The 12,846-nt window shown below is 39.6% G+C and overlaps 1 protein-coding gene across 2 annotated transcripts in view; it reads right to left on the bottom strand.

Moving 5' to 3' along the window:
- The window catches only part of Cdh11 (cadherin 11), a 140,289-nt gene that overhangs the window by 77,270 nt on the left and 50,173 nt on the right, over positions 1-12,846 (bottom strand). For both annotated transcript variants that reach the window (XM_042700865.1, XM_042700866.1), the window contains exon 2: positions 766-883. The gene's annotated coding sequence lies outside the window, so the exon portion shown is untranslated. The remainder of the gene's footprint in view (positions 1-765; positions 884-12,846) is intronic.

Raw genomic sequence — 12,846 nt, 5'->3', positions numbered from 1 at the left:
TTAAGACAGCTGTTAGACATAGACGTGTGTTTCTGTGAGAATCTCTTGGGCACAGTGTAGAAAGTCTGAAATGAGAAGTTATGCTACAATACCTGGCTGGATGTCTGGATTGCTTATGAAAATAGAGACACCACTGGACAGGAAGAATGAAGGCAAATGGATTTGTAAAATTCTAAAACTTAAGAACTGTTAGAAAGGCTGGGACCAGTCACCCTTGTGTCCCAGAAAAGAGCCCATTAACCTAAGGGCACGCAGTCAGAGAGTGTCAGCGCTCAGCCTGAGAACTGAAATCAAGCCTCCTGGCTTCTGAGCAAGTCTTCTGTGTTTTGGGGTCTTAAAGGTTCAGCCTTCTAGAAATCTCTTTTCCTTACAGGATGTAAGTCACCTTGTTCCTATTTTAAGAAGACTTTTTAAGAGAAAGAAAAGGGGTGGGGGAAAGCAACATGGGAGACAGCTCAGCAGCTCTGTCAAGGCCTGACTAAAGAATTATAATCTTTAGTTTGTTATTTCTACTTAACATCTGTTATATGCAGAAAGATGATAATCACTGTATTGGTACATCATAGCTGGACAGTAAAGAGAACCCAATAACAACATTGAATAATTCAGAGTCCAAGGTCTGCTTTTCCCTTGCTCAGATTCTATTTTGGGTTTGACGAAGGTCTAAAATGAAGTCAGGTCCCAGAGTGAACCTGAAAATATGATTGCCATCTCCACGTATCTATATTAACATGTGAATTGTTCAGTAACGTTGGTCCGGCTTACCTTATTCACCCATTGGACACTTGCTGCCAATTTCTGTAACACACTTCCCCCATCTGATTGGTTACTCAACTAATGACGAACACAGGGCCACCAAGCCAAATGTGCACAGTGATTTCTGCTAAAAAAAAAAAAAAATGAAAGCACCATGAATATCTTAGAATTGACATGAATCAATGAGGATAAACATTTATATAAGACTCTTAGAAACGAATCAGTCTAAGCCAGGTGTGGTGGAACATGTCCATAATCACAGCTACTGGGTAGGCAGAGGTAGGAGGATCATTGTCTGAAGCCACCCTGGCAAAAGTATGAGACACTAATGTGAAAACCATACTGAATGAAAGAACTAGAGTCTTATCTCAAGGAGTTGAGTGCCCTGAGTTCAATCAATGAGGCCCTGAGCTCAATTCCCAGTAATACCAAAAACAAAATACGGAAAAGAAAGTATCAGTCTAAATAGGTTAATATATATGTATAGAGAGAGAGAGAGAGGGAGAGAGAGAGAGAGAAATTATTACAACTGTATGCAAAGTAGAAAAAAATTTCACTGTGGACACTAGAGATGCAAGAATAGTGACATTAACCAGTTGTGAATGCACTTGGTACTTTGATGATATCCAACAACCATGCAACTTCACATCCATTTGCTTAAGGACTAACATAACAATAAACATTTGAGGGAAGATATGAAGTCTTGGAGACCATTTCTGTAAAACATATACTCCGAGTCCAAAATCACTCCTTCCTTCCTTCCTAAAAAGAGAAAGTACCAGAGCTCCATGGACCAAAGGATCAAGGATAAAGAGGAAGAGTAATAATGGTGGTAGGAGTTGTCCTTCCCATTCCAGAAGGCCAGAGCTTCAACCTAAAAGCTGCACATCTTCCTCAACTCCCTCATGCATTCTCCCTCTCCCTGTACCACACTCTTGGTTTTCTGTGTGGGGGCTATGTTCTTTCTGAATTCTGATCTGATTCATCGTCACATCTAATGAAGTGTCTAACACATTCCCTAGTCTAGAATAGCTGTTGGTGTATTTGTTGAATGAATGAAGAGAAGAATATGGAGTGTCTAAACAGATGTCATCTTTAAAAACTAAGGCAGTGAACCAGCAAAAGTGCTGACTGGCAGAGCTTCTCTACTACAACCAGTACAAAAGAGTTCTTGACTGTCCTTCATCCTATGGGCTTCCACATTCTAGAACCAGCTCGGCCTGGTTGAAAGACTCTATCATCTTTCTTTTTGACTCTGAGATTTCATTCCTTTCCATGCCTCATCTTACCTCCATCTAATAGCTCCTCAACACAACACCTCAAAAACACCACTGACCACAAACCCAAATCCTTCTTATTCAAGGGCTGTAGGTAAAAGTTAAATCTTTTATGATATATGCTTGTGTATAGCACATTGTAGCACTGTTGCAACTAGAACAATAGCATGGCCTTCTCCTGTGGTGGTACCAGGATATCAAGAACAGAGTAGCACTGTGATTTTGTTCCCGGATGCACAAGGAGCCATAGAAAAAGTCCATGGAACAGCCCACACAATACATAGCTTATAAGGAAAGATTCTACCTAGCAACTACCTTATATGTTGTGGATGGTCAGCAAAAATGACCCTACCAATAAATCACCTACTTACATGTCACAGCCCTAGTGCAGGCTTTTTCCATGTGAATTTGAGCTGGGCTTGGGTATTCAGTGAAATACAGCACAAAAGACATTATATGAGCCTCAAAGGAAGTACATTTGCCGCAGTATATCCAAAGAGCAAAATTTCAAACTGAAGAGACTTAGTTGTAATCCTGAAGATCTAAAGGAATTTGCCTTACTAGATTGAGACTTGCTTGGATCTATCACTCCTTCCATCCTTCTTTCCAATTTCTCCCTAACAGCACAAAAATGCCTATCTATTCCTGCCTGTCCACTATGATAACTGTATAGGCATGTAATTTATTCAGTGTCATAAGCTATAGGTGAAATAATTGTTTTCAGGATGAATCACACCTTGAATTTCATTTGCACTGGTATCAGTGAATCTTTATATCTTAAAGGTGATGTTAAAACAAAATTTTGGAAGTTACAGCAATGAACTAAGCTCTCCTGCGTAAGCCATATTTCCAGCCCTCTTTGCTATGATTATTTTTGAGATAGGGTTATATCTGTTTGCCTGGGCCAGCCTAGACCTCAATCCTCCTATTTACACTTCCTGTTGTAGTTGGTGTGTGACAGCTGTATGCCACCACATCCAGCTTTTTCTGTTTAGTGGGCTCTTGTGAACATTTTGGCCAGGGCTAGCCTAAAACAGCAATCCTCCTGATTTCTGCCTCTCAGTTAGCGGGGGATTACCAGCATGAGCCATCAGCACCCGATTTGATTTGAAGTCTTACATTGTACTGTTTGTTTACTACTCATCAAATCCTACTTAGGGTAGGTGTACAAATACTTAACCAAAACAGATAATTGCAGAGTTGTACATGTTAACTCCAAATTAGCATTCATCTCTATACCATTCTATGTTCCATCTGAAGAAAGAGTTTTAAAGAAGTTAAGATCTTAGATCTTAACTGTGTGGTTAAGGTCAGCCATTAGCCCACAGCTCATGCCCCAGGTTGCTTACTCCATGCCTTTATATCTATATATGATGCCCAATGCCGAATTGTAATTACAAGAAAACAGCCATGAAGAGTGTCTGGGTTCCAAATGGATTTGACACAGCAGTCCTTTAAATGAAACTCTTAACACGAGGATCTTTATTTCTCTTTAGTAGTTTCCCTAAGTAAGCTGTGCCTTTAGTGGCACCTAATACGAAGTGACAACCTTCACCATTTTCCAAAGGAGCGATGGACGGGCGTAGACAGAGGCCATTGTCACCATGGTAATTACTGCACAATACCTGATGGCCAATGGACAGTCAGGAGGCCCAGGCAGCAGCTGAATCCGGCATTGTCCTGACCCGATAAAAAGATTAGAAGCCCTGAAAAGCCGGGGAGCAGGATCTCACAGCTCTTTCGCTAGGCCGTGAAAGGGCCATTGTGCTACCACCATAAATTCTGGGTTTTCTGGGCACTTGACAACTGAAGCCAGGGATAATAGAATTCTTGTGTCCAACAAAACGCTCCTTGTCCAGCGCCAGTCTTATCAGCCGCATTTACAAATGTCTTTCGTTGTACCCAAATAATTCCCTATTAGAAGGGCTATTGGGAGCAGAACTAAATAAATATTCACAGCCTTTGTAATATCTTTGGGAAATGAATAAACAAACAGTCATCTAGCATATGAGCACACCTCCGGCTCCTCTACATTCGAACCCCATTCTCCCCCCAATGACAACAGTTTCACTTCTTCTTTAGCATACTAGCAATCACAATACTGAAAAGCTCCAGTTTTATTGCTATCAGCTGTACATCCTTGATATTGTGACTTTGGTGTTCAGCATGTGATTTTTAAGTTAATGTTGCCAACAACACTGGAAGAGAGATGGTTTATTCTATTCTGTTGATTCTATCTCCAAAGCGGATGGAAGTGAACTTTGGAGAAGTTAAACAACTTGTCCAGGATAACCAAGCTAATTAATACAATGGGAATTCCAATCTAAATTATATCCTTGCATCCAGAGGTCCTGGCCTTCTTTTCACACCCCCATGATAACTGCTCTACTGAGTGAGTAACAAGGGAAGAAAAGGTAAGACTTAGAAGGAAAGGCGAAGTATACCCATTATAAAAGTTGTACCTCTTCATTCCGCCTGTGTTTGGTTGACACACTCTGGGAATACCCAGAACAGAATAAAAACCCAAAGCTTTTCCCTAAGACTATATTGTAGTTTGCTCTGTTAGCCATTTCACTTTTGCATTTTTCTGTGGAAGTGACAAGGTGAATAAAAGAAATATAATCACACTTTAAGACGCTTTAAAAATATCCAGACAGTTCAGTAAGGTATGATAAATAATTACTGGGCTCAAAGCAGTCAACACCCATGTGATCAGTTATGTATGACCATATATGGGCAACAATTATGTCCTTTTTTAGGTCAGTTTAGTTTACTTATTTGTCTTTTTGTCATGAATTAATATACATTATACTGGAATATAATGCATATGGCAAAACGGAAGTCACCGATTAGATAGATGGCAATTTATATATTTTATATATATATATATATGTATATATATGTATATACATACATATATATACATAAAGAATCTGTTAATATTAAAACTCTCAGGAGGTTTTCTATTAGGTCAGGAGACATCCATATTTAACCACATAGGTCTTTCCCAGGCCTCAAATGCATACTTCAACTCCTACTCCAGTAAGTTCTGCTATTCACCCATCTGGCGTGTAAACTCTTCCATTAGAACTTCTTACAGTTTGAACTCAGAAGACTTCAGGAGACCCTGAGGGCACCAAATAGAATTCCTTTACAGCACTTCATTGCCTTTTCTCTCTGTTGTAGTCAGAGCTCCTGGTACACATGGCTAGCAGCTCCTTCCAACTTTGCATCCAAGGACTGAAACCACATCTTAATCTCATTTTTATTAGCCTGGATCCGTATACTGCTAACCCTCAACAGGAATCGGAATGTTACACTGGCCGTGAATGGTAATTAACCAGAGAACAATCACAAAACTATATTGCTTTTCATTTTCTAAAAATCTGAAAATAACATTCACCCTTTCAATTCACGTAATGTCAAATGACAAGTGCAGTTAGTCATTTGCTTTCAAGGACTGTAATGAAATCCTTACCTGGCCCAAGTTACTCAAACGAGATAAATGCAGTGTGGCACCATTTTATTTGTTTCCTAAAATAAAGTCAGTGATGTTACAGTTAAGTTGTCTGTCTGCAAACAATCAGAAAAGACATGAAAAACAACAGGTATTTTCTGACAGGCATTTAAATGCACATGTTCTTGTTGAGTTTGAGAGATTATAAGGATTATTTTCCAAATCATTCCCATTGCAAGTGAGACATCAAGCCATCTTTTGGGATTTAAGGCATGATCCTAGTCATGTACACATGATGCTAATTCTCTCAGCAATTCTGTATCCTTGAGGAGCTGGGTGTTGCATGCATACCACTTTATCTAACTAGGCAGAGATGGTGGTTAATGTATACTGAGAGTCTGTGATATGTTGACTTTTGGGCTAAGTACTTTCCTATATTAATTTAATCTTTACTATTTTAATTTAATATTGTAACAATCAGAGTACTATGCTTAAGTTGTACACTATGTTTTTTTATTATTTTATTTTACAAGTGGAAATTAAAGTATAAAAAGAATGAATATAGGGTTGGGAATGTAGCTTAGTGGTAGAGTGCTTGCTGAGCATGCATGAAGCCCTGGGTTCAATTACTCATTACCACATAAACAGAAAAAGCTGGAAGTGGCACTATGGCTGAAGTGGTAGAGTGCTAGCTTTGAGAAAAAGAAGCTCAGGGACAGTGCCCAGTCCCTGAGTTCAAACCTCAGGACTGGAAAAAAAAAAAAAGGTGACCAGTAACCAGTAAAGACAGGAGGCAGGTCATTTGATCCCACAGCAGTTCTTTCAACTACTATATTCAGTTGCATCCTTCAAATGTAAATTAAGACATCAGTTTAGAGAATTAGTCCAGTGATTTAAAAATAAAATAAAAGCACAAGAAAATGAAACTGTAGCACTTTGCTAGACTGCAGGACTTCCCAGAGGAAGAAGCCCTTAAAACAAGAGAACTCCAAGAAGGATGAAGAGCATAATGTTTTTGACCACACCAGAAATCTGAGTCAATATTTGTAACCTTTGATCAAATCTAGACAACTTCTGTATAACCAAAGAATCAGATTATTGGCAAATTTAGGAGAATAAAAATCTCTAAGTCCCCCAAAGTCAGAGAAGTGTCACAACTACATAAGCACTTATACTGAAGAGTATTTTCTGTGTGTTCAAATAGTCCTAGCCTGCTTTCTTCTCATCATAAAGAAAAATAAACTGTCATGATAAAACTCTTTACTAGGTACAACTTAACATACACCAATAAAAACCTGGCCTGTGCATAGCAATGTGATTGATTCATGATATACTGTAATAGGAAAAGAATTCCCTCCAGGGTCATTAACTCTCAGAAAGAAATAATATAAGGTTTCTCAAAATTAAGTAGGGTTGTCCTTTTGAGTGGTAAAATTAAGAGGAAAAAAATGTTGTTATTTACCTCCTCTGAGACAGTCTAATGATACACACTAGGAAGTCTTCAAGTGCCTGTGATCAACAGAAATGCAAAATGTTTGCATGCTTTCTTGCCCACCAGAGATTCAGTTGACAAAGACACAAACTACCTGCTCCAGAATTGCTTGAAAGAAAGGATCCTTAGCATTATCATCTCAGCCAGGCACACATGCTTCTGAAGGACTGTGGTTAGTGGAGATGTAATTTTCTCCAAGAACAAACACCAGTTTGACCAGAGAGGGGCTGCGTTGGGCCAGGAAGAGAGGCCAAAAGCCTCCCTGCCCCCTCATCATACCTCATCAAGTACGGTGCATTCATTCAATATTCAAGGGAGAAGCAGAGCATTAAAAGGCTTCAGTTTCCTTTGCTGCGTTTTATTGGTGGGATTGCCTTCTTCAATGGTTTGAGCAAAGTTGGATGCTCTTGAAGGTGCTGGGAAAAGTCACTTGCCAGTATCGAGAATCTAATTTTCCCACAGGAAAACAGACATCTCCAAGGTCCACGGGCTTTTCTTTCTTTTCATCCTTAAAAAAATCTCTTGAATGGTTAAAAGTGATGCTTACTTTTAACAATTTCACTGTTAAGAATGAAGATTCAGGAGGGGAAAAAGCATTGCAGCATCTGAATAGAGTTGTATCATCTTTTCAGACTGAGTTGGGACCAACTTTTGGGAATGACAAAGAAGCAATCCTGTCAGAGACTTGGGGATGGGGTGAATTTGCTATCATATTTACTCATGAACTTGTGTGTGTGTGTGTGTGTGTGTGTGTGTGTGTGTGTGTATGTATGTATTGTGCATGCATGCACACACACCTGGCCTGGAGCTTGAACTCAGGGCTTAGGCTTTTGTCCTGATCTTCTGTTTTCAAAGCTAGCATTCTACCACTTGAGCCATAGCTGTACTGCTGACTTTTTTGGTGCTTCATTGGAGATAAAAGTCTCATGACCTTCCTCACCCAGGCTAGGCTGAGAACTTCAGATGGATACATAAGATAGCAATATGTACATTTTATCTATATACACATATACAAATGTTATTCATAAGTTGGTTGTTAATCTCTGGAAATAGTTAAACTATATTCTTTATATGCAAGTTATGAAGTTGATTTGATATTGAGTACCCACTGGTAGATTTGATGGGCAAATGCGATTCTTTTCTATTCCATCAATATTTATAATCATGACAACCAGTTTCCTTGGTACTATGTTCTGATCAGAGTTAAAAACTCTGAGGTAAGAGCTCATACCTCTCTTCCATCTAACATAAATGAAGAATCCCTGTGCCAAACTCATTGTTAGGGGAAAGGGTATCTCTAAAGGGTCATCAAGGGCACAGGAGACCTGGATGAGTCAGTTATGCTTTATCTTTCGAGGTGATGTGTAGGCACAGCCAACATTTAGCATGCACAAGGACAGGGAGGCCTCCAAGAACACCTATAGAACACACACCAGCCAACCAAGTGGATGTGGTCACCCAACATACAGAAAGCAAGGGGAGGGGCCATGCCGTGAGGTTGAACAGACCTTGGCAGGACACTCCAGCGCCTGCCAGGATGAGGAACTTGCATTCTAACATATGGGTTTCCATTTGAGGGTCTAAGACCTATGAGTTCTTCCAATCAGGACTCATTCATTCTCCTCATTGCCTCATTGTCTTGGTTTGAATCTTCTCTGATTTGATTTTAAAAGCAAATTAAATAATGTGCTTGCTTTTTAGATATTTTACCTGATATGTTATAGCTTTTTTGATGCTTAAGTGAGCATCAAAAAACTCTTCTTGCCCAGGCTAGCTTTAAACTAAGATCCTCAGATCTCAGTCTCCCAAGTAGCTAGGATCATAAACACCGTACAGAGCTTTGTGGAGCCAAGGAGATAGTGCAAGCAAATTACCATCCTGTTTCTGGCACAGAGTGACTGCTCACTCAATACTAATTGGCGTCATAGCCAAAAATTATTGTTGATCTCTTACAATAGCATCATAACTAAAATTTAGTGTGATATCTCAGACAAAATGGGTGTCCACAAATCAGGCTGGTTATTATTTGGTATTAAATAGCAATGAATCAGGGCATAGAAATACTACAATACTACTATACTTTCAACTGTGATCTCAGTAACAAGTAAGCTTCTACATCCTTGTGAACTTTCCTTTAGCAAAGAGAGAAAGAAGCCTCTGCTCAGAATAGCTTCAGTTATACCATTTCCCTTTAATGATATCAATTTTTGTGCTAACATATTTATGACAAGGGGAACTGTTTTCCCCTCAATGATAGCAACATAATTTAATTCAAAAAATATTTAAGGAAAGTACAAGGAATCAAAGAAAATATGAAGAATTAACTATGCCAGTGGTACCCAGATTCTATGAAAGCAAGCTTGAATGAATGGAAGGACGGGGAAGGGAATTGATTAAAATCAATCCATCTTCACTTTTCTCCAGGAAGGGGAAACTGAGGCTCTTAGTGGAAAATGATTCAATAGCAGTATCATCAACGATAGCCCCTGCCTCTCACATCTCAGTATCTCTTAGCTATGGCCTCATTAATATCATGCATTGGATCAGGTATGTAAAGGAACCACAAAGAGTGATGGTCATTCTCTTCCAAAGATAGAAAAGATTTGCAGAGAGACACAAATATCCATCGTGACCTGGCAACAGAAGAGAGAGCAGAGCCTAATAGTTTCAGGGAACTAGATCTTACTGAAGAAGAAACTAGGTTGAAAAGTCTACAGGCCCCAAATCTACCTCATATCTTCCCTAAAATCTCATATTTTATATATATATATAATTTTATAGAATTATGTGTCATTGTATTCCAAATGACATTTAAGACCACTTAAAAGGATACATACAATACAAAAATATGGTACTGTTTTATGTGATAAGAAAAGGAGAGATTGCAATATGAAATAATTTAAATCAAGGCTTGTCTGCAAAGCCTGGCCTTAGCTGCATGTCATAGACACAAGGTCTGTACCATACAAAAAGATGAGGCACAGGACCACAATGCTTGCAGTATTAAAACTGGCTCCCAGTTAGATCACAGCCTTTCTGGATACTAAGGCCCAGCACATGATCTCATCACTTCTCAGTTAGGTACTGAGTAATGTTCTTAGAGTACCTGTAATGGGAATAAAACAACTGAACATGATAGAACAGCAGTACTCCTGCATACAAGCAGCTCAGCATCTCCCCCAGATAAGAGGAGGAGAGGATGCTCAACAGCCTCCTTTTATCAGGAGGCCGTGAGACCAGGGAATTTCCACACAGCTACTACATGCTCACTTTAAACCACAGATCTGCTCATGCCACTCCTGGTTTCAGTTCTGGATCCAAAGATGGCTTTGAACCTTGAGCTTGCTGGGCAAGATGCTTTACCACTAGAACCCTTTTACTACCCATAACCCTATTATGATTATTATCATTATTATTATTTGCTTTTCAGATACAGTCTCACCGTGTTGATTGAGCTGGCTACTGACTTCAATCCTCCTACCTCTGCCCCCAGTCAAACAGGGACAGCAAGATCATTCACCACAATCAACTGAATCAGTATTTTCCTTTTTGGAATACTACCTAAGCCCTATGTTGCTCCAGGTGCTATGCTTAAATGCACTGCCACATTGATTGCCCCTATTGTAAAGTAAAGACATCTAAGACAGAAAAGGTCAACAGCTCAGCCTACTCATTCAACTTGTAGGGATTTCTACAAAGATACTCTGACATCAGAGCTCCCATTCCTATTCATTCAGCCCCCTCACTCTGTTTTTAAGGAAGGCCATCTGTGAGCTAACCTCAGCTGACCTTCTACTTGGGCTGGGGTGGACGCTTCTAGGAATCCACTGTTTTTCCTCAGTGTACTTTGGTGTTTCATTCTACTTCCTTTATTCCTACTTCTACCTCTGGATGGAAGACCCTTTCTGATTCTTTTCCTCATAAGAATAATCTTGTCTTTTTGCAGAACCTCCATACTGCTTTCCAGAGTGGATGAACCCATTTACATTCCCATGAATGGTGTAGTAGTGTTCTGTTTTGGCCACATTCCCACCAGTATCTGTGATCCTTTCCTGGGCATTTACCCAAATGATCACAAACTAGGCCATCGTAAAGATACTAGCACACCTATGTTCATTGCTGCATTATTTACCATAGCTAAGATATGGAACCAATGGATCAAGAAAATGTGGTAGAGCCACACGATGGAATTCTATGCCTTCATCAGAAAGAATGACATTGCCCCATTCATAAGGAAATGGAAAGTCTTGGAAAAAATCATATTAAGTGAGGTAAGCCAGGCCCAAAAAAACATAGGCTCCATGGTTTCCCTCACAATTAGTATATGTCTAGGATAGTCTAGCAAAGAATCACAACAGCTCAATTGCAATGGACATATGACCATATAAAATTATGCTAACCAAAATGAACTCCAACATACGGAAACAACATATGAAACCCTTGTTTCTTTTTTGAATGGACTGTGTGAAGTTATTTCCTTTTCTTTCATTTTTCCCCTTGTTTTACCCCCTATTGTCATTGGTTTTTTTTGTTTTGGTACCCTCTGTCTTGTATATACATTTATCTGATTTGGGGAAGGGAAAAGAAATAACAAAATGGTGAAAGAAAGGACGAAGAATGAACCAATGCAACAGCAATACTCAAAAGACCCTATGTTGGAAATGAACTTTACAACTGGGGAGAAGGGACTGGAGGGAGGGGGTAGAAGGAAACGAAGGAGGGGGGTAACAACATTTGACAGAAATGTACTCATTACCTTACTTATAGAACTGTAACCCCTCTGTATATCACTTTGGCAATACAATAAAATAAAGTTTAAAAAAATGTTTAAAGGAAACAAAAATCTTGTCCTCTAAGATTCTTGATCCAATATTACCTCCTGTAATCTAGCTTCCCAACCTTTTGTTGCAAACACATGCATACACACACTTGCCCACACTTGCGTGTGCACGAGTACACACACGAGGCATTTTCATCAGTTACTCATCATTATGAAATATTTCCTGACCGTCTCCTATGCTAGACAGTGGCCAGGTCACTAGGGAAGCAGATAAGGCTGTCCTTCCTAACCGAGCTCCCCTCCAGCAAGTGCCCAGTGAAAAGAGAGACAGCAATGAGTGACACAAAGACTATTCTTAAAAGGCTCATAAGGCAGAAATGTTATGTCAACACAGACATGTTCACACAGCTGATGTCCGGTGCCTGTATAGTGAAGAGGCCACACCTTCCACCTGCACCATCTTCCTCAACCACTTGGACCTGTAGTCCCTGAACATTTCATGATAAAGACTTATATTCCCATCCTTTTGCCTGCCACTCCAATCTTTGGAAAGTTACAGTGAGCAGATCCTCTGTCCCATGCCCAAGCTAAGACTCCTAAATCATAATGCTTACTCTTGTAATCATCTGCATTTACTGCGAACTGTAAACACAAACACAGAGACCCATAGATCACAGGATATAAGAGCCAAATGGTAATTTGGTGATGATATAATTTGGTGATTTCCTTCACTAGGCATAGCAGAACTTGAGTATTCCTTAAAGCCTATCAGAAGGCCACTGGAAATGGCGGACTGGGGAGACCTGGGTTGGGGGAGATTCTGGGGTTTCACCTTTCTCTTGTTCCTTCTGTTAAATACACAGGTCCACTTTATTTAGTTTAGAAATATTAGCTTTTTAAGTAAAATCTTCCGTACAAAATTTTGCATGACAGGATATAGACAGGATTTAAGTCTGAAGCCAGCCCAAGCAAGAGGAAGTGAGATTCTACCTTGAAAACAAAATAAAGCCTGGCACCCAGTGGATCATGCCTGTAATCCTAGATACTCAGGAGGCTGAGATCTGAAGATCAGGGTGTGAAGCCA

This window comes from Dipodomys spectabilis, unplaced genomic scaffold, assembly GCF_019054845.1.
Source record: "Dipodomys spectabilis isolate Male_0828 unplaced genomic scaffold, ASM1905484v1 ptg000273l, whole genome shotgun sequence".
Classification (NCBI taxonomy): domain Eukaryota; kingdom Metazoa; phylum Chordata; class Mammalia; order Rodentia; family Heteromyidae; genus Dipodomys; species Dipodomys spectabilis.
Note: the sequence above shows the minus strand (reverse complement) of the source record. Positions and strands in the feature narration are given on the sequence as shown.